Below are 22,295 nucleotides of genomic sequence, written 5' to 3'. Positions count from 1 at the left end.
CAACACCATCCGTGCACTAGTTTCTTTGATCAATGCAACTATCCTGACCTACCTAAATGGTTACATTGCTTGTGGACGGAGCAAGTTGTGGCAGAGTTGTGTCAGGAGCTGTCATAACTATGTTATGGTCTAGCTGGTGATGCTACAATCCCTATCTCGCAGGATGGTTAGTCATTCAGGGCCATATGTTCAGTAGTCTCCAGTCGCAAACTGTGGGTGTATTGTGAGGATATCATCAAGAACACCAGAGTTAATAAAGTCATTCCAAAGCTCCAGGTGCCTCGTGCCAACGGGTCTACATGGTTTAGTGTCTGGGCATTCGGTGATTGATTGTTTGATGAGGATTAAGCCACCCAAGAGGTGGCACGGGCATGGATAGCCCGTAACTATTGGCATTCGGTGATGTAGTGTGGGGGATCATGCCGCAGTTCCTGCTCACAGAGTTTGCACCTGGAGTGATCAGGATTGGGAGATCCGTCACCTGTAGCCACCTGCCACAGGTAACGGTAACCCAACCTGATCCTGGCAACCACTGTGTCGCACAGTCTGGTCGACGTTTTGTGCTGCCCATAAACATAGATTTCGGAACCGAACAAATCATAGCTTTTTATACTCGTGCTTTCAGGCTTCTGGGAGTCAGTTATTTCTCTTCTACTGGAGCTGAGCGTTTGGAACACTATATACTTGACAACAGAATTAGGACACCCAAGTCTACTTCAACTTCATCTTTGTTACATGTTAATTTGGCTGCAATGTCTGTCCTGTAGACGAATGAACCAAGCCGTCGGTGTAGACAAAGTGTTCGTGAATTCTTAAATTTTTTATGGAGGAGGCAAATGTTTCAAGCGTGACAGCTTTGAGAAGAGCAAGATTCTCATTACCTTTGTTGGTGACGGGTGTGAATGATACTTGAATGGTGGGGGTATAAAGAGGAATATCAGAGACAGGTAGATTGCTTATCAAAAATAATGTTGAGTTTGATGAGATTGTAGGCATTTTTACTCAGCTATTTATCATATCATTGGCACGTTGGCACCAGTCAATAGTCAATAGATTCCCTACACAAGTTTCAGTGTTAACAGCACTGATTAACTTGTCTCTGAGCAACGCAGGAGATGTAGGATCTCTCATGACATTAAGACAAAAGGACGTGTTGTCTTGCATGATTCTCTCTAGTATGGTTGGAAGCTTCAGTTCTTCCCTCATGTTGATGATACTTGTGCATCTTGGGGCACCAAGAATTATCCTCATGGCCTCATTCTGTACTACTTCAAGTTTGTCCAACACAGAGGAGGAGAAAGTTAATTAGGTGCAAGGCATGATAATCAACGAGAGATCTAACAAACATCATATAGAATAATCTAGATCTAGAATATAATTTGATATAGATACCAATATTCTTACCAGTAAGTGTTTTCAGTGATTGAAGTCTTTCTTTTAACCTACGATGTAGATCGTTTACAATGTCACTGTTGATACCAACTGCAAGGTATTCGTACAGCCCTACACGTGTTCAATGGTCTGGTTGTTGACCTTGAAGGGTAGAGGGACATTATTTATTTTTTGGGGGAGGGGAAAGCTCTGATTAGATATAGATATAATGGGACAACATTCCATGCGTTCAGCAGCGAGTGAATCAAGTAGAGCTTGCAGACTAATTTGGGTATTTGCAACAGTGCAAATGTCATCAGCATAACAGATGAGAGCTTCGTCAGCAAGTGTGGGAATATCTGTTATTAATGTGTGCATGAGAACACTGAACAGTGTTAGGGGGTCACTCACGTAGTCAAACAAGTCTACGCACCTGGCCACCCCTGTTTCACTACGACACGTTCACACGAGCATCCAGCCATGCAACACACCACCACCACTACCACCACCATACAACACACCACCACCACTACCACCACCATGCAACACACCACCACCACTACCACCACCATGCAACACACCACCACCACTACCACCACCATGCAACACACCACCACCACTACCACCACCATACAACACACCACCACCACTACCACCACCATGCAACACACCACCACCACTACCACCACCATGCAACACACCACCACCACTACCACCACCATGCAACACACCACCACCACTACCACCACCATGTAACACACCACCACCACTACCACCACCATGTAACACACCACCACCACTACCACCACCATGCAACACACCACCACCACTACCACCACCATGCAACACACCACCACCACTACCACCACCATGTAACACACTACCACCACTACCACCACCATGTAACACACTACCACCACTATGCAACACAAAAGCATTAGCAGCATATGCCAGGTTGGCTAACATAAGAACGGCCTTTAGAAACTTGTGTAAGGAATCTTTCAGAACATTATATACCACATATGTCAGACCAATCCTGGAGTATGCGGCTCCAGCATGGAGTCCATATCTAGTCAAGCATAAGACTAAACTGGAAAAGGTTCAAAGGTTTGCCACCAGACTAGTACCCGAGCTGAGAGGTATGAGCTACGAGGAGAGACTACGGGAATTAAACCTCACTTCGTTGGAAGACAGAAGAGTTAGGGGGGACATGATCACCACATTCAAGATCGTCAAGGGAATTGACAGGGTTGATAAAGACAGGCTATTTAACACAAGGGGCACACGCACTACGGGACACAGGTGGAAACTGAGAGCCCAAATGAGCCACAGAGATATTAGAAAGAACTTTTTTAGTGTCAGAGTGGTTGACAAATGGAATGCATTAGGCAGTGATGTGGTGGAGGCTGACTCCATACACAGTTTCAAGTGTAGATATGATAGATCCCAATAGGCTCAGGAACCTGTACACCTGTTGATTGACGGTTGAGAGGCGGGACCAAAGAGCCAGAGCTCAACCCCCGCAAGCACAACTAGGTGAGTACAAAACATAACTCTCCAATAAAAACTACCGGGACAAATGGCAATAGGGATTGATCATGTAGTTGGTGTTAGTGAGAGGGGGGCGGGGGAGTCTTTACATATAGCCGGGGGGGGGGGGGGGGGTGAGTGCTCCAGGCAATGTTGCAAATGGACGGCTTGTTGCTGCTGCTGTATTGCATAACTAAATTGCAGTGGTTTCTGTCAAATGTAACACAAATTTTGATTTTGAGTGTGTGTGTGTGTGTGTGTGTGTGTGTGTGTGTGTGTGTGTGTGTGTGTGTGTGTGTGTACTCACCTAGTTGTACTCACCTAGTTGTGCTTGCGGGGGTTGAGCTCTGGCTCTTTGGTCCCGCCTCTCAACCGTCAATCAACAGGTGTACAGGTTCCTGAGCCTATTGGGATCTATCATATCTACACTTGAAACTGTGTATGGAGTCAGCCTCCACCACATTGCTTCCTAATGCATTCCATTTGTCAACCACTCTGACACTAAAAAAGTTCTTTCTAATATCTCTGTGGCTCTTTTGGGCACTCAGTTTCCACCTGTGTCCCCTAGTGCGTGTGCCCCTTGTGTTAAATAGCCTGTCTTTATCAACCCTGTCGATTCCCTTGAGAATCTTGAATGTGGTGATCATGTCCCCCCTAACTCTTCTGTCTTCCAACGAAGTGAGGTTCAATTCCCGTAGTCTCTCCTCGTAGCTCTTACCTCTCAGCTCGGGTACTAGTCTGGTGGCAAACCTTTGAACCTTTTCCAGTTTAGTCTTATGCTTGACTAGATATGGACTCCATGCTGGAGTCGCATACTCCAGGATTGGTCTGACATATGTGGTATATAATGTTCTGAAAGATTCCTTACACAAGTTTCTAAAGGCCGTTCTTATGTTAGCCAACCTGGCATATGCTGCTGATGTTATCCTCTTGATATGAGCTTCAGGGGACAGGTCTGGCGTTATATCAACCCCCAGGTCTTTTTTTCTCTGATTCTTGAAGAATTTCATCTCCCAAATGTGTGTGTGTGTGTGTGTGTGTGTGTGTGTGTGTGTGTGTGTGTGTTTGTGTGTTTGTGTGTGTGTGTGTGTGTGTGTGTGTGTGTGTGTGTGTGTGTGTGTGTGTGTGTGTGTGTGTGTGTGTGTGTGTGTGTGTGTGTGACCCTCTGCTCAAGAGGGTCGACAAACCAGGTATGTGATGCTTGTACATCTCAGTGGCTCATTAGCCACTGAGATGTACAAGTCTATCTTGGGATTGAACCACTCACCTCACCAATAATATTATACGCTCTATCTCACATGTGACTAGCCTTAAAGACTCTCACATGTGTTCTATACAATCAGAACGTTACATGTGACTATACATTAATAACCTTACACGTGACTACATATTAATAGTCTCACATATGACTAAACGGTAATAATTTCCCATGTGACGATACCATTAAGACTGCATCCCGAGCACGCCACGGATGTGTACAGAGGCCAGTTCCTGAGCACGAGAAGGAGGTTCTCCTGGGTACTTAAGAACACTATAGAAAACCTCGCCACACAACTCTTCTCTCTCGTCTTGACCCAGTCTGGTTGTTTGGGTCAGGGTATATCAGACCCTTTTAAGGTTCAACACCTGGCCAAGCTGCAAGGACAACCAGAAGTTGGACACCACAACACAAGACGCTCAGCCATCAACAGCCTAGGGGGTGCGTAGATAATCTTAAAATCAAGTCAACGACCAAATGAAGGCTGTGGCAGACAGTTGGCTCCAGCCTCAGCAGTTTACTACCATGACTGTAGCTTGGTATTAAATGGTGTTTAATCCTAATAGAAACAGATGATAAACTCGTCAAATAAATGAGTTTCTAAGTTGAGGCTTCAGATGAGCTGATGCAGGATAACAGCTCCTTGCTCGCTGGCTCATTAGCAGCACCAGCGTTATTCCCAGTGAACCCTAGTGTGTGAGAGAGAGAGAGAGAGAGAGAGAGAGAGAGATTGAGAGAGACAGAGAGAGAGAGAGAGAGAGAGAGAGAGAGAGAGAGAGAGAGAGAGAGAGAGAGAGAGAGAGAGAGAGAGAGAGAGAGAGAGAGAGAGAGAGAGAGAGAGAGACAGAGACAGAGACAGAGAGAGAGAGAGAGAGAGAGAGAGAGAGAGAGAGAGAGAGAGAGAGAGAGAGAGAGAGAGAGAGAGAGAGAGAGACAGAGACAGAGACAGAGACAGAGACAGAGAGAGAGAGAGAGAGAGAGAGAGAGAGAGAGAGAGAGAGAGAGAGAGAGAGAGAGAGAGAGAGAGACAGAGAGAGACAGAGAGAGAGAGAGAGAGAGAGAGAGAGAGAGAGAGAGAGAGAGAGAGAGAGAGAGAGAGAGAGAGAGAGAGAGAGAGAGAGAGAGAGATGGTTTGGTTGAGTTATTTTGGGCGTGTGTGTGGGAGTGGTAGGCGGGAGGCGGTCATTATTTATTTACTAGCATATAAAGGTCAGCCTGGTGACGGGGCGCCCTACACCAGGCCCTACACCAGGCCCTACACCAGGCCCTACACCAGGCCCTACACCAGGCCCTACACCAGGGCCTGGACCAGGGCCACGCCCCAGCACGCCTTACATCTGACCCAGCCTGGCCGCCCCACGCCTGCCTCGGGCCGCCCCACGCCTGCCTCGGGCCGCCCCACGCCTGCCTCGGGCCGCCCCACGCCTGCCTCGGGCCGCCCCACGCCTGCCTCGGGCCGCCCCACGCCTGCCTCGGGGCGCCCTAACACTGCCTCGGGCCGCCCCACGCCTGCCTCGGGGCGCCCTAACACTGCCTCGGGCCGCCCATTTCAAGACCTGGTCCGCAGATGTGTGTGTACTCACTTAGTTGTGCTTGCGGGAGTTGAGCTTTAGCTCTTTGGTACCGCCTCTCAATCGTCAATCAACAGGTGTACAGGTGTGTGTGTGTGTGTGTGTGTGTGTGTGTGTGTGTGTGTGTGTGTGTGTGTGTGTGTGTGTGTGTGTGTGTGTGTGTGTGTGTGTGTGTGAGCATATAACATTAGAGTGAGGAAGACAGGGAAGTCAAGAGTCCTTGAACAAGCTCCTCAACTAATTGAGTGATTAGTTATGTGGCTCCTGGAACTGAAGCCTAATAAATGCAAGGCAATGAGAGTGGCAGGTCAGGGTGAGGAAGGTGAGGAAGGTGAGGAAGGTGAGGAAGGTGAGGTGAGGAGTGCGTCTTAACAGACAAGTTGTTACACTGTCAACAGACTTGAACAATGCAGCACACAGGGAGCCAGTCCACCAGCCTGGCAACCACACCGAGCTATTGGTGACGGGACGACCCAGCAGACAGGTGAACTACCCAGCAGACAGGTGAACTACCCAGCAGACAGGTGAAGGCAGCAGACACTGCCACACAGGTCGCCATGAGGCTCACCCCTCACACTAACACATGAGGCGGGCTCTCATTTAACTCACTCTCGGTTAATGAGGACAATTTCTAGGTGCTAATCACACGGCAAGATTCCAATCGCTGTAACGATATTTGAGTTTGAGCGGGGGCCGGCGGGTGACGAAGGTGGAAGGTAGTGTGACTCCCCGGGAGGAGAGGTTGGGGATTGGGGGGTGGGATGGGGTGGTGGGGAAGGCTTAGGGGAAGGGGGGGTAGGGAAAGGGGAGGGGGAAGACTTAGCGGAGGACGGTGATGATTAAGGGAAAACTCAGATGAAGAGGCGCAGTGAGGGGGGGAGAGAAGAGAGTGGAAAAGGGGTGAGGGGGGGAGAGAAAAGAGTGAAAAGGGGTGAGAGAGGAAGGAAGGAATGAAGCAGAAGAGAGGTAAGAGGGGAGAGGAGTTATGAGGGAAGGGAGGAGCGGAGATTACCTCATCTCAACATTAAGACGCCACATAACGTATAGATGGAGCAATGATGGATCCATTAGCTGGATGGATGGAGATGGCTGACTGGCCATAAGGTTAACTCATTGGCGAATTGATTCGATGATGACTACTGGATGGTTTAAAGAATGCTGGCTGGATTAATGAACAGAAGGATGAAAGCTGACGAGTAGATGAGTGGATGAATTGACGAGGATAATAGATGGATGAAAATGGAACAGGTGTAATAGATAACATAACAGAGAATCATTGTGATCTTCCAGAGAGAGTTTATCTCTTCAGTGGCCACTAAGGCTATGTACCACCAGACGCCAACACCGGACAGGTGCTGATAGTGACCTTTCTGCTATGTAATATAGCCAATGTTCTCAAGATTCCCCCACCTAACCCAACCTTCAGAAGTTGGTCCGCCACAACTCAAGACGCTCAGCCATCAACAGCCTCATGCTGGCAGAACCATTCTCAAGATCATCACTCCATCTTAAGTTGACTCGCATCCGGAAGGTGTTTCACTTTAGACGTTGATATGAGTTAGACCAAGTCACCCGGCCACATGGAGGCCACATGGAGGCCACATAGAGGCCGGGTGACATATATTACATAAATTACATAAATTACATCAATTACATAAATTACATAAATTACATAAATTAAACATTTGTAATAATATAATTAAACAGATCATTTTTTTAGGTTAAGCTTCTGATGTGAAGGAACGACGAGAACAGTTACCAAACGTTGTGTCCGTTCAGGAGGGTGTCCGTAGTGTCCGTTCCGGAGGGTGTCCGTAGTGACCGTTCAAGAGGCTGTCCGTAGTGTCCGTTCAGGAGGGTGTCCGTAGTGTCCGTTCAGGAGGGTGTCCGTAGTGTCCGTTCAGGAGTGTGTCCGTAGTGTCCGTTCAGGAGGGTGTCCGTAGTGTCCGTTCAGGAGTGTCCGTAGTGTCCGTTCAGGAGGGTGTCCGTAGTGTCCGTTCAGGAGGGTGTCCGTAGTGTCCGTTCAGGAGGGTGTCCGTAGCGTCCGTTCAGGAGTGTCCGTAGTGTCCGTTCAGGAGGGTGTCCGTAGTGTCCGTTCAGGAGGGTGTCCGTAGTGTCCGTTCAGGAGGGTGTCCGTAGTGTCCGTTCAGGAGGGTGTCCGTAGCGTCCGTTCAGGAGTGTCCGTAGTGTCCGTTCAGGAGGGTGTCCGTAGTGTCCGTTCAGGAGGGTGTCCGTAGTGTCCGTTCAGGAGGGTGTCCGTAGCGTCCGTTCAGGAGGGTGTCCGTAGTGTCCGTTCAGGAGGGTGTCCGTAGTGTCCGTTCAGGAGGGTGTCCGTAGCGTCCGTTCAGGAGGGTGTCCGTAGTGTCCGTTCAGGAGGGTGTCCGTAGTGTCCGTTCAGGAGGGTGTCCGTAGCGTCCGTTCAGGAGTGTCCGTAGTGTCCGTTCAGGAGGGTGTCCGTAGTGACCGTTCCTGAGGGTGTCCGTAGTGTCCGTTCAGGAGGCTGTCCGTAGTGTCCGTTTAGGAGGGTGTCCGTAGTGTCCGTTCAGGAGGCTGTCCGTAGTGTCCGTTCAGGAGGGTGTCCGTTCAGGAGGGTGTCCGTAGTGTCCGTTCAGGAGGGTGTCCGTAGTGTCCGTTCAGGAGGGTGTCCGTAGTGTCCGTTCAGGAGGGTGTCCGTAGTGTCCGTTCAGGAGGGTGTCCGTTCAGGAGGGTGTCCGTAGTGTCCGATCAGGAGGGTGTCCGTAGTGTCCGTTCAGGAGGGTGTCCGTAGTGTCCGTTCAGGAGGGTGTCCGTAGTGTCCGTTCAGGAGGGTGTCCGTAGTGTCCGTTCAGGAGGGTGTCCGTAGTGTCCGTTCAGGAGGGTGTCCGTAGTGTCCGTTCAGGAGGGTGTCCGTAGTGTCCGTTCAGAAGGGTGTCCGTAGCGTCCGTTCAGGAGGCTGTCCGTAGTGTCCGTTCAGGAGGGTGTCCGTAGTGTCCGTAGTGTCCGTTCAGGAGGGTGTCCGTAGTGTCCGTTCAGGAGGGTGTCCGTAGTGTCCGTTCAGGAGGGTGTCCGTAGTGTCCGTTCAGGAGGGTGTCCGTAGTGTCCGTTCAGGAGGGTGTCCGTAGTGTCCGTTCAGGAGGGTGTCCGTAGCGTCCGTTCAGGAAGCTGTCCGTAGTGTCCGTTCAGGAGGGTGTCCGTAGTGTCCGTTCCGGAGGGTGTCCGTAGTGTCCGTTCCGGAGGCTGTCCGTAGTGTCCGTTCCTGAGGCTGTCCGTAGTGTCCATTTAGGAGGCTGCCCGTAGCGTCCATTTAGGAGGCTGTCTGGGCGGGGGTGCCGACAGCGCCCCCTGTGACCCCCAAGGTCTTCGCCACACAACTATTGACTATTACCTGCTGCATTATATAAACTTATGACACAGCTATTGCACCAGCGCCACATAGATCTCCCGGCGTTACAGTACTCTGTCGTGCTGGGACGGGGTGCCCAACCACTTGGACGGTCGGGGATTGAACGCCGACCTGCACGAAAGCGAGACCGTCGCTCTAGCGTCCAGACCAAGTGGTTGGTTCTTATCCGGTTCGGTTATCATCAGGTTCCTCTTGAGGGCTCTTGTTCTATTTTCCCGCATCTGGAAAACAATCTCTGTCTACGTGTTCCATTGTATTGCTTAGTTTGTCACTGCTGTTATGTGCACCCCTGTCACTGCTGTTATGTGCACCCCTGTCACTGCTGTTATGTGCACCCCTGTCACTGCTGTTATGTGTACCCCTGTCACTGCTGTTGTGTGTACCCCTGTCACTGCTGTTATGTGCACCCCTGTCACTGCTGTTATGTGTACCCCTGTCACTGCTGTTATGTGTACCCCTGTCACTGCTGTTATGTGTACCCCTGTCACTGCTGTTATGTGCACCCCTGTCACTGCTGTTATGTGCACCCCTGTCACTGCTGTTATGTGTACCCCTGTCACTGCTGTTATGTGCACCCCTGTCACTGCTGTTATGTGTACCCCTGTCACTGCTGTTATGTGCACCCCTGTCACTGCTGTTGTGTGTACCCCTGTCACTGCTGTTATGTGCACCCCTGTCACTGCTGTTATGTGTACCCCCTGTCACTGCTGTTATGTGCACCCCTGTCACTGCTGTTGTGTGTACCCCTGTCACTGCTGTTATGTGCACCCCTGTCACTGCTGTTATGTGTACCCCCTGTCACTGCTGTTATGTGTACCCCTGTCACTGCTGTTATGTGTACCCCTGTCACTGCTGTTATGTGTACCCCTGTCACTGCTGTTATGTGCACCCCTGTCACTGCTGTTATGTGCCCCCCTGTCACTGCTGTTATGTGCACCCCTGTCACTGCTGTTATGTGCACCCCCTGTCACTGTTGTTATGTGCACCCCTGTCACTGTTGTTATGTGCACCCCTGTCACTGCTGTTATGTGCACCCCTGTCACTGTTGTTATGTGCACCCCTGTCACTGCTGTTATGTGCACCCCTGTCACTGTTGTTATGTGCACCCCTGTCACTGCTGTTATGTGCACCCCTGTCACTGCTGTTATGTGCACCCCTGTCACTGTTGTTATGTGCCCCCCTGTCACTGTTGTTATGTGCACCCCTGTCACTGCTGTTATGTGCACCCCTGTCACTGCTGTTATGTGCACCCCTGTCACTGTTGTTATGTGCACCCCTGTCACTGCTGTTATGTACACCCCTGTCACTGCTGTTATGTGCACACCCCTGTCACTGCTGTTATGTGCACACCCCTGTCACTGCTGTTATGTGCACCCCTGTCACTGCTGTTATGTGCACCCCTGTCACTGCTGTTATGTGCACCCCTGTCACTGTTGTTATGTGCACTCCTGTCACTGTTGTTATGTGCACTCCTGTCACTGTTGTTATGTGCACCCCTGTCACTGTTGTTATGTGCACCCCTGTCACTGTTGTTATGTGCACCCCTGTCACTGTTGTTATGTGCACCCCTGTCACTGTTGTTATGTGCACCCCTGTCACTGTTGTTATGTGCACCCCTGTCACTGCTGTTATGTGCACCCCTGTCACTGCTGTTATGTGCAGTCCTGTCACTGCTGTTATGTGCCCCCCTGTCACTGTTGTTATGTGTACCCCTGTTACTGCTGTTATGTGTACCCCTGTCACTGCTGTTATGTGTACCCCTGTCACTGTTGTTATGTGTACCCCTGTCACTGCTGTTATGTGCACCCCCTGTCACTGCTGTTATGTGCACCCCTGTCACTGTTGTTATGTGCCCCCTGTCACTGCTGTTATGTGTACCCCCTGTCACTGTTGTTATGTGCACCCCTGTCACTGTTGTTATGTGCACCCCCTGTCACTGTTGTTATGTGCCCCCCTGTCACTGCTGTTATGTGCACCCCTGTCACTGCTGTTATGTGTACCCCTGTCACTGTTGTTATGTGTACCCCTGTCACTGCTGTTATGTGCACCCCCTGTCACTGTTGTTATGTGCACCCCTGTCACTGTTGTTATGTGCACCCCTGTCACTGCTGTTATGTGCACCCCTGTCACTGCTGTTATGTGCAGTCCTGTCACTGCTGTTATGTGCCCCCCTGTCACTGTTGTTATGTGTACCCCTGTTACTGCTGTTATGTGTACCCCTGTCACTGCTGTTATGTGTACCCCTGTCACTGTTGTTATGTGTACCCCTGTCACTGCTGTTATGTGCACCCCCTGTCACTGCTGTTATGTGCACCCCTGTCACTGTTGTTATGTGCCCCCTGTCACTGCTGTTATGTGTACCCCCTGTCACTGTTGTTATGTGCACCCCTGTCACTGTTGTTATGTGCACCCCCTGTCACTGTTGTTATGTGCCCCCCTGTCACTGCTGTTATGTGCACCCCTGTCACTGCTGTTATGTGTACCCCCTGTCACTGCTGTTATGTGCACCCCCTGTCACTGCTGTTATGGCTGGTGTTGGGTCCTCGTCCGTGTCTGTCACTGGTGTTATGTCCTATCGTCCGTGTGTGTCACTGGTGTCATGGGAGGCGGAAGATGTCTGCCCGTGACGGATGACGAGGGGAAGCTCTCAGAACGACCACCAGCTTTAAACTCATTAAATCAGTGATACAATCAATACGGGGAAGAGAGTGAGGGTTGAGTACTTACCTAGAGGGCGGGGGAGGGTGTTGTCGGTGGTGGTGGTGGGGCCTAGGTGGTGGTGGTGGTGGTGGTGAGCAGTGGTGGTGATGGAGGTGGGTGGTGGTGCTGGAGCCTAGGGCGGACGTCACTCACCATCCTCTCACTACACTTACTTCCCCACGCTCATTAACTCTCCACCTTCAGTTCCATACCACTTAGTTTTCCTCAAACTGTGAATGAAAGCAAAAATAATGAGAATAATAAAAAATAATAAAAAATATATAGATGAAGTAAGGTATTTCACGATATCAAACTTTACATTCCCCAACCAGCACAGTCCTCGACAGTCAGAAACCATCTGCTACTGTCCTGACCCAAGAGACCCCATGAGACCCGAGAGAGCCGGAGAAGCAGGCTGGTGTACAGGGCTAGAGTGTACCTCTCAGGTAGGAAGCAAAAGTTTACAGTGAGAGCCAAGATACGGAAGAGGAGAGAGGCTACGTGTAGACTACCACAGAGGCTTGTGCTGGCACCCATCCTGCTTCTGGTACATGTCGTATCTGGACCATTTCCACAAGTCGTCTGAGAAATGGCTGCTAGAATTAAACTCGGCTAAAAGCAAACTTATGTGGATTGGAAGAGGTGTGAGATAACCTGTACAATAGGATAGGCTGAAGGGAAGACTTTTACACCAGGAATGGTGTATCTATCCCAGTTACCTGGGACAGAGGTAACACAAACTCTAGCGCCAGACGCACACATTAACATAATACCGTCACCAGCATATACCAAAGTGGCCAACGTTTGTGTATACTTCAGGTGTATACTTCAGAAACATGGACAGAATAAGCTTTGTGAGTCGCCATACACGCCGTGTGGGTGTGAGACTCGCTGATGAAGACATATGTCTGGCAAGGAAGAATGAGAAGCATCTCATCATGACTCTGGCCCCACAAGAATAATAAGTCAAAACAAGAAGCGGTACAAAGATATGCAATAAAGCTGGTCCGTGAGGTGAAGCCTCCCAGCCAGCAGGCGAGACTGGGGGGGACCCGGACACCACCGGACAGTAAGGCCACCATGAAACAACATATAACAATTTAAGGACAACTGATAAAGTAGACAAAAGCAGCATTTTTGAAAGCCAGGAATAACAAAAGGAAGGAACACGTGGAAGCTGGACAAATCAGTCTCCGTGGTGTAGTGGTAAGACACTCGCCTGGCGTTCCGCGAGCGCTATGTCATGAGTTCGTATCCTGGCCGGGGAGGATTTACTGGGCGCAATTCCTTAACTGTAGCCTCTGTTTAACGCAACAGTAAAATGTGTACTTGGATGAAAAAACGATTCATCGAGGCAGGGGATCGTATTCCAGGGACCATAGGATTAAGGACTTGCCCGAAACGCTACGCGTACTAGTGGCTGTACAAGAATGTAACAACTCTTGTATATATCTCAAACAAAAATATCTCAAAAATGAGTCACAAGAGATATGTGATTTTCTCGGTGCAAGAGTCATCAACACGTGGAACAGCTCCGGGGGAGAAATTGATGTTAACTCAATCCAAAATTGTCAATGTTAATGTGATGAAAACGTGGAGACCGAGTCAAACCTCTAAGGGGGGGTTTGGGAGGCGTGGCTCAGACTCTCCTATAAATCTATATCCCTCTTCCCAACCCAGTATTTGACTAGAGGTTATTTTCTGCACTTATACAAAGTTGTGTTTCGTGTTCAATTCTGTGTTGGTATATTTAACCTGTTATTAATATTTCCTTTGTTATACCTTCCGTCCATTCGTATACTTCAGTCATGTCGCCCATTATTCTTCGTCTTTCTGGTGAAAGCAAATTATATATGTTTTCATCTGTCTGGCCCTGCTTGTTGGCCGGGGTGCAGCAGGAGCCTCCACTGGCGACCAGCAGCAGCTACCACACAAGCGTGTGTGTGTGTGTGTGTGTGTGTGTGTGTGTGTGTGTGTGTGTGTGTGTGTGTGTGTGTGTGTGTGTGTGTGTGTGTGTGTGTGTGTGTGTGTGTGTGTGTGTGTGTACTCATCTAGTTGTACTCACCTAGTTCTGTCTGCAGGATCGAGCACTGACTCTTGGATCCCGCCTTTCGAGCATCGATTGTTTACAGCAATGACTACGATCCTATTTCCTTATCATACCTAGTTTTAAAATTATGAATAGAATTTGCTCCCACAACCTGTTCCTTAAGTGCATTCCATTTTCCCACTACTCTCACGCTAAAAGAAAACTTCCTAACATCTCTGTGACTCATCTGAATTTCCAGCTTCCATCCATGTCCCCTCGTTCTGTTACTATTCCGTGTGAACATTTCGTCTATGTCCACTCTGTCAATCCCTCTGAGTATTTTATACGTTCCTATCATGTTCCCCCTCTCCCTTCTTTCTTGTATTGTAAGGCACAGTTCCCTTAGGCGCTCCTCATACCCCATCCTTCGTAGCTCTGGGACGAGTCTCGTTGCAAACCTCTAAGCCTTTTCCAGTTTCTTTATATGCTTCTTCAGGTGGGAACTCCATGATGAGGCTGCATACTCTAAAACTGGCCTCACGTAGGCAGTGTAAAGCGCCCTAAATGCCTCCTTACTTAGGCTTCTGAATGATGTTCTAACTTTTGCCAGTGTAGAGTACGCTGCTGTCGTTATATTATTTATATGTGCCTCAGGAGATAGATTAGGTGTTACGTCCACACCCAGGTCTCTTTCTCGCGTCGTCACAGGTAGGCTGTTCCCCTTCATTGTGTACTGTCCCTTTGGTCTCCTATCTCCTAGTCCCATTTCCATAACTTTACATTTGCTCGTGTTGAACTCCAGTACCCTTTTCCTCTGACCATCTCTGCATCCTGTTCAGGTCCTCTTGGACGATCCTGCAATCCTCATCTGTCACAACTCATCAACTTTGCGTCATCCGCAAACATCGACATGTAGGACTCTACTCCTGTAAACATGCCATTAACATATATTAGAAATAGAATTGGTCCCAGCACCGATCCTTGAGGTACTCCACTCGTTACTGTTCGCCAGTCCGACTTCTCGCCCCTTATCGCCCCTTTGGCTTCTTCCTATTAGGCAGTTCCTTATCCATGCTAGGACCTTTCCCCCCACCCCCGCCTGCCTCTAGAGTTTGAATAGTAGTCTCACGAGTGATACTGTATCAAAGGCTTTTTGGTAGTCCAGAAATATGCAGTCTGCCCAACCTTCTCTGTCCTGTCTTATCCTCGTTATTTTATCATAGAATTCCAGAAGGTTTGTTAGGCACGATTTCCCTGTCCAGAACCCATGTTGATGTTTGTTTACAAACCTAACGTTCTCCAGGTGTGCAACCAGTCGTAGTATAATTATTCTTTCCAGTATTTTACAGGGGATGCTTGTTAGTGATACAGGTCTATAGTCAAGTGCCTCCTCCTTATCACTTTTCTTGAAAATCAGTACAACATTTGCCCCTCTTCCAGCAATTGGGCAATTCTCCCGACATAAGTGATTCCTTAAAGATCCTTACCAGAGGCACGCTGAGGGCCTGCGTTGCCTCTTTTAGTACCCACGGTGATACTTTGTCTGCACCTATGTGTGTGTGTGTGTGTGTACTCACCTAGTTGTACTCACCTAGTTGTGTCTGCAGGATCGAGCATTGACTCTTGGATCCCGCCTTTCGAGCATCGGTTGTTTACAGCAATGACTCCTGTCCCATTTCCCTGTCATACCTGGTTTTAAAATTATGAATAGTATTTGCTTCCACAACCTGTTCCTGAAGTGCATTCCACTTTCCCACTACTCTCACGCTAAAAGAAAACTTCCTAACATCTCTGTGACTCATCTGAGTTTCAAGCTTCCATCCATGTCCCCTCGTTCTGTTACTATTCCATGTGAACATTTCGTCTATGTCCACTGTGTCAATCCCTCTGAGTATTTTATACGTTCCTATCATGTCCCCCCTCTCCCTTCTTTCTTGTATTGTAAGGCACAGTTCCCTTAGGCGCTCCTCATACCCCATCCCTCGTAGGTCTGGGACGAGTCTCGTTGCAAACCTCTGAACCTTTTCCAGTTTCATTAAATGCTTCTTCAGATGGGGACTCCATGATGAGGCGGCATACTCTAAGACTGGCCTCACGTAGGCAGTGTAAAGCGCCCTAAATGCCTCCTTACTTAGGTTTCTGAATGATGTTCTAACTTTTGCCAGTGTAGAGTACGCTGCTGTCGTTATCCTATTTATATGTGCCTCAGGAGATAGATTAGGTGTTACGTCCACCCCCAGGTCTCTTTCGTGCGTCGTCACAGGTAGGCTGTTCCCCTTCATGTATTGTGTGTGTGTGTGTGTGTGTGTGTGTGTGTACTCACCTAGTTGTGCTGGCTGGGTTGAGCTCTGGCTCTTTGGTGTGTTGAGCTCTGGCTGTGTGAGTGTGTGTGTTCCAGCCAGTGAGGATGTACACAGGAGGGAGGAGAGAAGCCAATATGAGGGTGGCCGGGAGACACACACCATGTGAGTGGTGAGTTGACTACCGTGACAAGGCCTGTTATTACTGTCCGCTCACCGCCACCCCTTGCTCCTGCCCCCCCCCCTTGCTCCTGCCCCCCCCCTCGCTCCTACCTCCCCCCCTCGCTCCTGCCCCCCGCGCTCCTGCCCCCCGCGCTCCTGCCCCCCGCGCTCCAGACCCCGTAACGTGGAGTCGGCTATCACGTCACGTTCGTCTGCTATCTGGATGGTCTGCTAGCTGCTACGTCTGCTATCACGTCACCATCGCGTGATATCTAGACAGCAGGAGCAGTGACGTCATCAACTGTTAGTGGTGGCATTCTGAATATTATTACGTGATAACATAGTTATTGTCATTGGCTTCCAATGGCTGAATTATATTGTTACTGATGCAGACTGGAAATGTAACTTGTCTTGAACACTTATAGTGTTGTAGGCTGCTAGTGTGAGCAAGAGCTCTCGCTCGCTCTCTCCCTCACTCAACACCACCACTAGTGATAACTTGATCCCTGCCTGTCACGGAGGTCTGGTACCTGTGACAACACCTGCTAGCATGTGTTATGACCAGGACACATGTTCTGCTAGCACCCGGAGCATGTGTTATGACCAGAACACATGTTCTGCTAGCACCCGGAGCATGTATTATGACCAGGACACATGTTCTGCTAGCACCCGGAGCATGTGTTATGACCAGAACACATGTTCTGCTAGCACCCATAACTATCTACGGGCTCACCATAGCCCGTGTTACTTGGAACTTTTTGTTCCGGGTAGCGAATCTTTAACAACAACAACAACAACATGCTACCAGCCGGAACAGTTTAGAGAGCGTGCGTGTGGAGAGACGGAGCATCTGTTGTTAGAGAAGAGGACTGCTAGGATAGGAAAGAATAGTGAATGAAAAATAAGTAAAGAACAAGTTTTAGAGGAAAAGATACAAGAAAGGAGATAGAGAAAGAGGGAGAGAATTAGGGGGGGGGAGAAAGGGAGGGAAGGAAGGGAAGGGAGAGAGGGAGGGAGGGAGGAATGACACAGCTAACAGCAAGTTTTCTTGTCAGACAACATTTTGCTCACTCGGTCCTCTGTTCCCCTCCTGCCGTCCCGACCCTCTGGCCACTCTTGTTGTTGTTGACACCCCTGGTACACTTGTGCCTCAGCCAGGGGGGGGGAGGGAGAGAGAGAGAGAGAGAGAGAGAGAGAGAGAGAGAGAGAGAGAGAGAGAGAGAGAGAGAGAGAGAGAGAGAGAGGAGAGAGAGAGAGAGAGAGAGAGAGAGAGAGAGAGAGAGAGAGAGAGAGAGAGAGAGAGAGAGAGAGAGAGAGAGAGAGAGAGAGAGAGAGAGAGAGAGAGAGAGAGAGAGAGAGAGAGAGAGAGAGAGAGAGAGAGAGAGAGAGAGAGAGAGAGAGAGAGAGAGAGAGAGAGAGAGAGAGAGAGAGAGAGAGAGAGAGAGAGAGAGAGAGAGAGAGAGAGAGAGAGAGAGAGAGAGAGAGAAGAGAGAGAGAGAGAGAGAGAGAGAGAGAGAGGAGAGAGAGAGAGAAGAGAGAGAGAGAGAGAGAGAGAGAGAGAGAGAGAGAGAGAGAGAGAGAGAGAGAGAGAGAGAGAGAGAGAGAGAGAGAGAGAGAGAGAGAGGAGAGAGAGAGAGAGAGAGAGAGGAGAGAGAGAGAGAGAGAGAGAGAGAGAGAGAGAGAGAGAGAGAGAGAGAGAGAGAGAGAGAGAGAGAGAGAGAGAGAGAGAGAGAGAGAGAGAGAGAGAGAGAGAGAGAGAGAGAGAGAGAGAGAGAGAGAGAGAGAGAGAGAGAGAGAGAGAGAGAGAGAGAGAGAGAGAGAGAGAGAGAGAGAGAGAGAGAGAGAGAGAGAGAGAGAGAGAGAGAGAGAGAGAGAGAGAGAGAGAGAGAGAGAGAGAGAGAGAGAGAGAGAGAGAGAGAGAGAGAGAGAGAGAGAGAGAGAGAGAGAGAGAGAGAGAGAGAGAGAGAGAGAGAGAGAGAGAGAGAGAGAGAAGAGAAGACTGAAACACAAGGTCGTCTCTCTCTCTCTCTCTCTCTCTGGTGCCCCATACCCCCCCCTCTCCCCAGTTGCCCCACATAACTAGCGGGTGTGCCAATTACCGTGTTTTAGTGTACCCGATAAACCAACACACTGAGGATGCAGCCAGCGTCGGCCAGCGTCGGCCAGCGTCAGCCAGCGTCGGCCACCGTCAGCCTGCGTCGGCCACCGTCAGCCTGCGTCGGCCAGCGTCGGCCAGCGTCAGCCAGCGTCGGCCACCGTCAGCCTGCGTCGGCCACCGTCAGCCTGCGTCGGCCAGCGTCAGCCAGCGTCGGCCAACGTCGGCCAGCGTCGACCAGCGTCAGCCAGCGTCGGCTACCGTCAGCCTGCGTCGGCCTGCGTCAGCCTGCGTCGGCCAGCGTCAGCCAGCGTCGGCCAACGTCGGCCAACGTCGGCCTGCGTCGGCCAGCGTCGGCCAGCGTCGGCCAACGTCGGCCAACGTCTGACGACACATCATCACCACCACACCACCTCCCTCTGGGGGGTAGAATTAGCCTAAGCTGCTCTATCCCTTTGAAATATATTTCTTTCTTGTCTCAATAAGCATACTTGAACAACCAGCCTCTGGTCTTCGGGGGTGTCCTTATATATTTCAATCCTTTGTTAAAAATTCTGTTTAAATCTATTTCTATCTCTTCGCTATATTTCCATCTCTGAATACTGTACTTCCATCTCTATATAATTCTCTATATATTCTCTCTCTCATATATATATATATATATATATATTATATATATATATATATATATATATATATATATATATATATATATATATATATATATATATATATATATATATATATATATATATATATATAATCCCACCGCCATACAGTGCATTTCAGCACTGTTTATTGTAACCACTGGATATAGTGGGGCTCTTGCAAGCGCTCGTTCAAGCAAACTGTTGCCAGCTGCAGCACAAAATGCCGGCAACACCTGGTGTGGGGGTCGGCCTGGTGAGAGGAGCAACACCAAGCAAGCAACACACTGTAGAGTGACGAACACAAGAGCTGAACACTAGAGTGAGAACTCTCGTTCACAACCTCTTCCCTGTCTCTTGTTCTCTGTGCCTTGTTGTTCCCTGGCGTTCACTCTCGTGTTGTTCCCTGGCGTTCACTCTCGTGTTGTTCCCTGGCGTTCACTCTCGTGTTGTTCCCTGGCGTTCACTCTCGTGTTGTTATCTGGCGTTCACTCTCGTGTTGTTATCTGGCGTTCACTCTCGTGTTGTTCCCTGGCGTTCACTCTCGTGTTGTTATCTGGCGTTCACTCTCGTGTTGTTATCTGGCGTTCACTCTCGTGTTGTTCCCTGGCGTTCACTCTCGTGTTGTTATCTGGCGTTCACTCTCGTGTTGTTCCCTGGCGTTCACTCTCGTGTTGTTATCTGGCGTTCACTCTCGTGTTGTTATCTGGCGTTCACTCTCGTGTTGTTCCCTGGCGTTCACTCTCGTGTTGTTATCTGGCGTTCACTCTCGTGTTGTTCCCTGGCGTTCACTCTCGTGTTGTTATCTGGCGTTCACTCTCGTGTTGTTCCCTGGCGTTCACTCTCGTGTTGTTCCCTGGCGTTCACTCTCGTGTTTTTATCTGGCGTTCACTCTCGTGTTGTTCCCTGGCGTTCACTCTCGTGTTGTTCCCTGGCGTTCACTCTCGTGTTGTTCCCTGGCGTTCACTCTCGTGTTGTTCCCTGGCGTTCACTCTCGTGTTGTTCCCTGGCGTTCACTCTCGTGTTGTTCCCTGGCGTTCACTCTCGTGTTGTTCCCTGGCGTTCACTCTCGTGTTGTTCCCTGGCGTTCACTCTCGTGTTGTTCCCTGGCGTTCACTCTCGTGTTGTTCCCTGGCGTTCACTCTCGTGTTGTTCCCTGGCGTTCACTCTCGTGTTGTTCCCTGGCGTTCACTCTCGTGTTGTTATCTGGCGTTCACTCTCGTGTTGTTATCTGGCGTTCACTCTCGTGTTGTTATCTGGCGTTCTTTTGTTCCCAAGCGGTGTCGTATTGTTCCTGGCCCCCATCTACTATAATGTGGTAACATCTATCGTGATGTGATAGATGTGGCAACATCATGATAGATGTTACCACATTATAGTAGATGAGGTCCAGGAACAATAAGAGACCGCTTGGGAACGAAAGAACGCCAGATAACAACAAGAGAGAGAGAGCGCCAGGGAGCGACAAGAGAGAAAGTCTCCCTCCACAACACACACCAGGGACCAAAAAGTGAAGTTTAAGAGGAAAAAGCAGGAATAAAACACTAGGGAAGGATGAAAGCGTATCACACGTGACAAGCACTACCAAACACGCCATAAAACACCACCATCACGGGCAACTTTGCTCCTCCACACACCACAACACACACACACACACCACACACACACACACACACACACACACACACATACACACACACACGCACGCACACACACACACACACACACACACACACACCACAACACACACACACACACACACACACACACATACACACACACACGCACGCACACACACACACACACACACACACACACACACACACACAGTTCAGTTGCCTGCAGAAATGGCTCCAGACTCTTAATCATGGGCGATTTCAACCATGGAAAGATAGACTGGGAGAATGGAGACCCACACGGTGGTGCAGATACATGGAGAGCTAAACTCTTAGAGGTGGCAACAAGGAACTTTCTGAGCCAGCATGTCAAGGATCCCACAAGAATGAGAGACAATGACGAACCAGCTAGACTCGACCTGATATTCGCTCTGAATGAGTCAGAAATAAGGGATGTCAAAGTTGAAGCCCTCGTAGGAATGAGTGACCACAGTGTGTTGACATTTGAGTACTTGGTGGAGGTATGGATAACCTATCCAAGGATGGGATCGGAAGGGAAAAGACTAAATTACCGAAGAGGAAAATATGACGAGATGAGGAACTTCCTAAGGGAAATACCATGAGAAACAGAACTTAGAGACAAGACTGTACAGGACCTGATGGATTATGTCACCCAGAAGTGCCAGGAAGCTGCAGACAGGTTTATCCCAGTCCAAAAGGAGAGAAACAATAGAAAAACCCATGGTTCAGCCAGGAATGTAAGGTAGCGAAGCAACTGAGTAAAAGAACATGGAGAAACTACAGAAATAACAGAACACCAGAGAGCAGGGAGAGATACCAGAGGACCAGAAATGAGTACCTCAGAGTGAGGAGGGAAGCAGAGAGACAGTTTGAAAATGACATCGCGAGTAAAGCCAAGACCCAACCAAAGTTGCTCCACAATCACATCAAGAGGAAAACTGCAGTGAAGGAACAAGTGATGAAGCTGCGAAAAGGGGAAAACAGATACACAGAGAATGACAAGGAGGTGTGTGAAAAACTCAGCAAGAGATTCCAGGAGGTCTTCACAATAGAACAAGGAGAAGCCCCTGCACTAAATGAGGAGGTGGCAAACCAAGCAACCATGGAGGCAAACCAATCCACACATGCAGTGATCCACACATGCAATGATCCACACACGCAACGATCCACACATGCAGTGATCCACACTTGCAAGGATCCACACACGCAATGATCCACACACGCAATGATCCACACATGCAGTGATCTACAAATGCAATGACCCACACATGCAGATCACCGGCCCTGTCAACGGCCCAAAAGGTTCTGCTGGCCACTCCCTGCTAAACATTTAATATTTGAAATACAATTCTCCCCTACAGCTTTGCGTTCACGTAATTATATGACTTTTATCTTATCACTGTGTACAATATTCACACACACTGGTGACCCAATACAATCACTGGCGGGCTCCTTAATCACCCAACTAGCGAGGGAGAGCACGCCCTCTAATGGCCCGTATTGTGTGATTGTTGTTGGGTGGGGGGGGGGGGGGGGGTCAACGGTGTATGTCTTCACGTTGGCGCCAAAGAAAACGGGTCGCGCGGTGGAGGTCGAAGGTGTGAACACACTTT

The 22,295-nt window shown here is 49.5% G+C and overlaps 1 long non-coding RNA gene across 1 annotated transcript in view; it reads right to left on the bottom strand.

The window, feature by feature from the left end:
- The window catches only part of LOC138369775 (uncharacterized), a 63,042-nt gene that overhangs the window by 22,655 nt on the left and 18,092 nt on the right, over positions 1–22,295 (bottom strand). The window contains exon 3 of the long non-coding RNA XR_011229945.1: positions 11,840–12,042. This is a non-coding gene — a long non-coding RNA (uncharacterized lncRNA). The remainder of the gene's footprint in view (positions 1–11,839; positions 12,043–22,295) is intronic.

The sequence above is a fragment of the Procambarus clarkii genome, chromosome 29 (genome assembly GCF_040958095.1).
Source record: "Procambarus clarkii isolate CNS0578487 chromosome 29, FALCON_Pclarkii_2.0, whole genome shotgun sequence".
NCBI lineage: Eukaryota > Metazoa > Arthropoda > Malacostraca > Decapoda > Cambaridae > Procambarus > Procambarus clarkii.
This window is presented reverse-complemented; position numbering and strand designations above follow the sequence as displayed.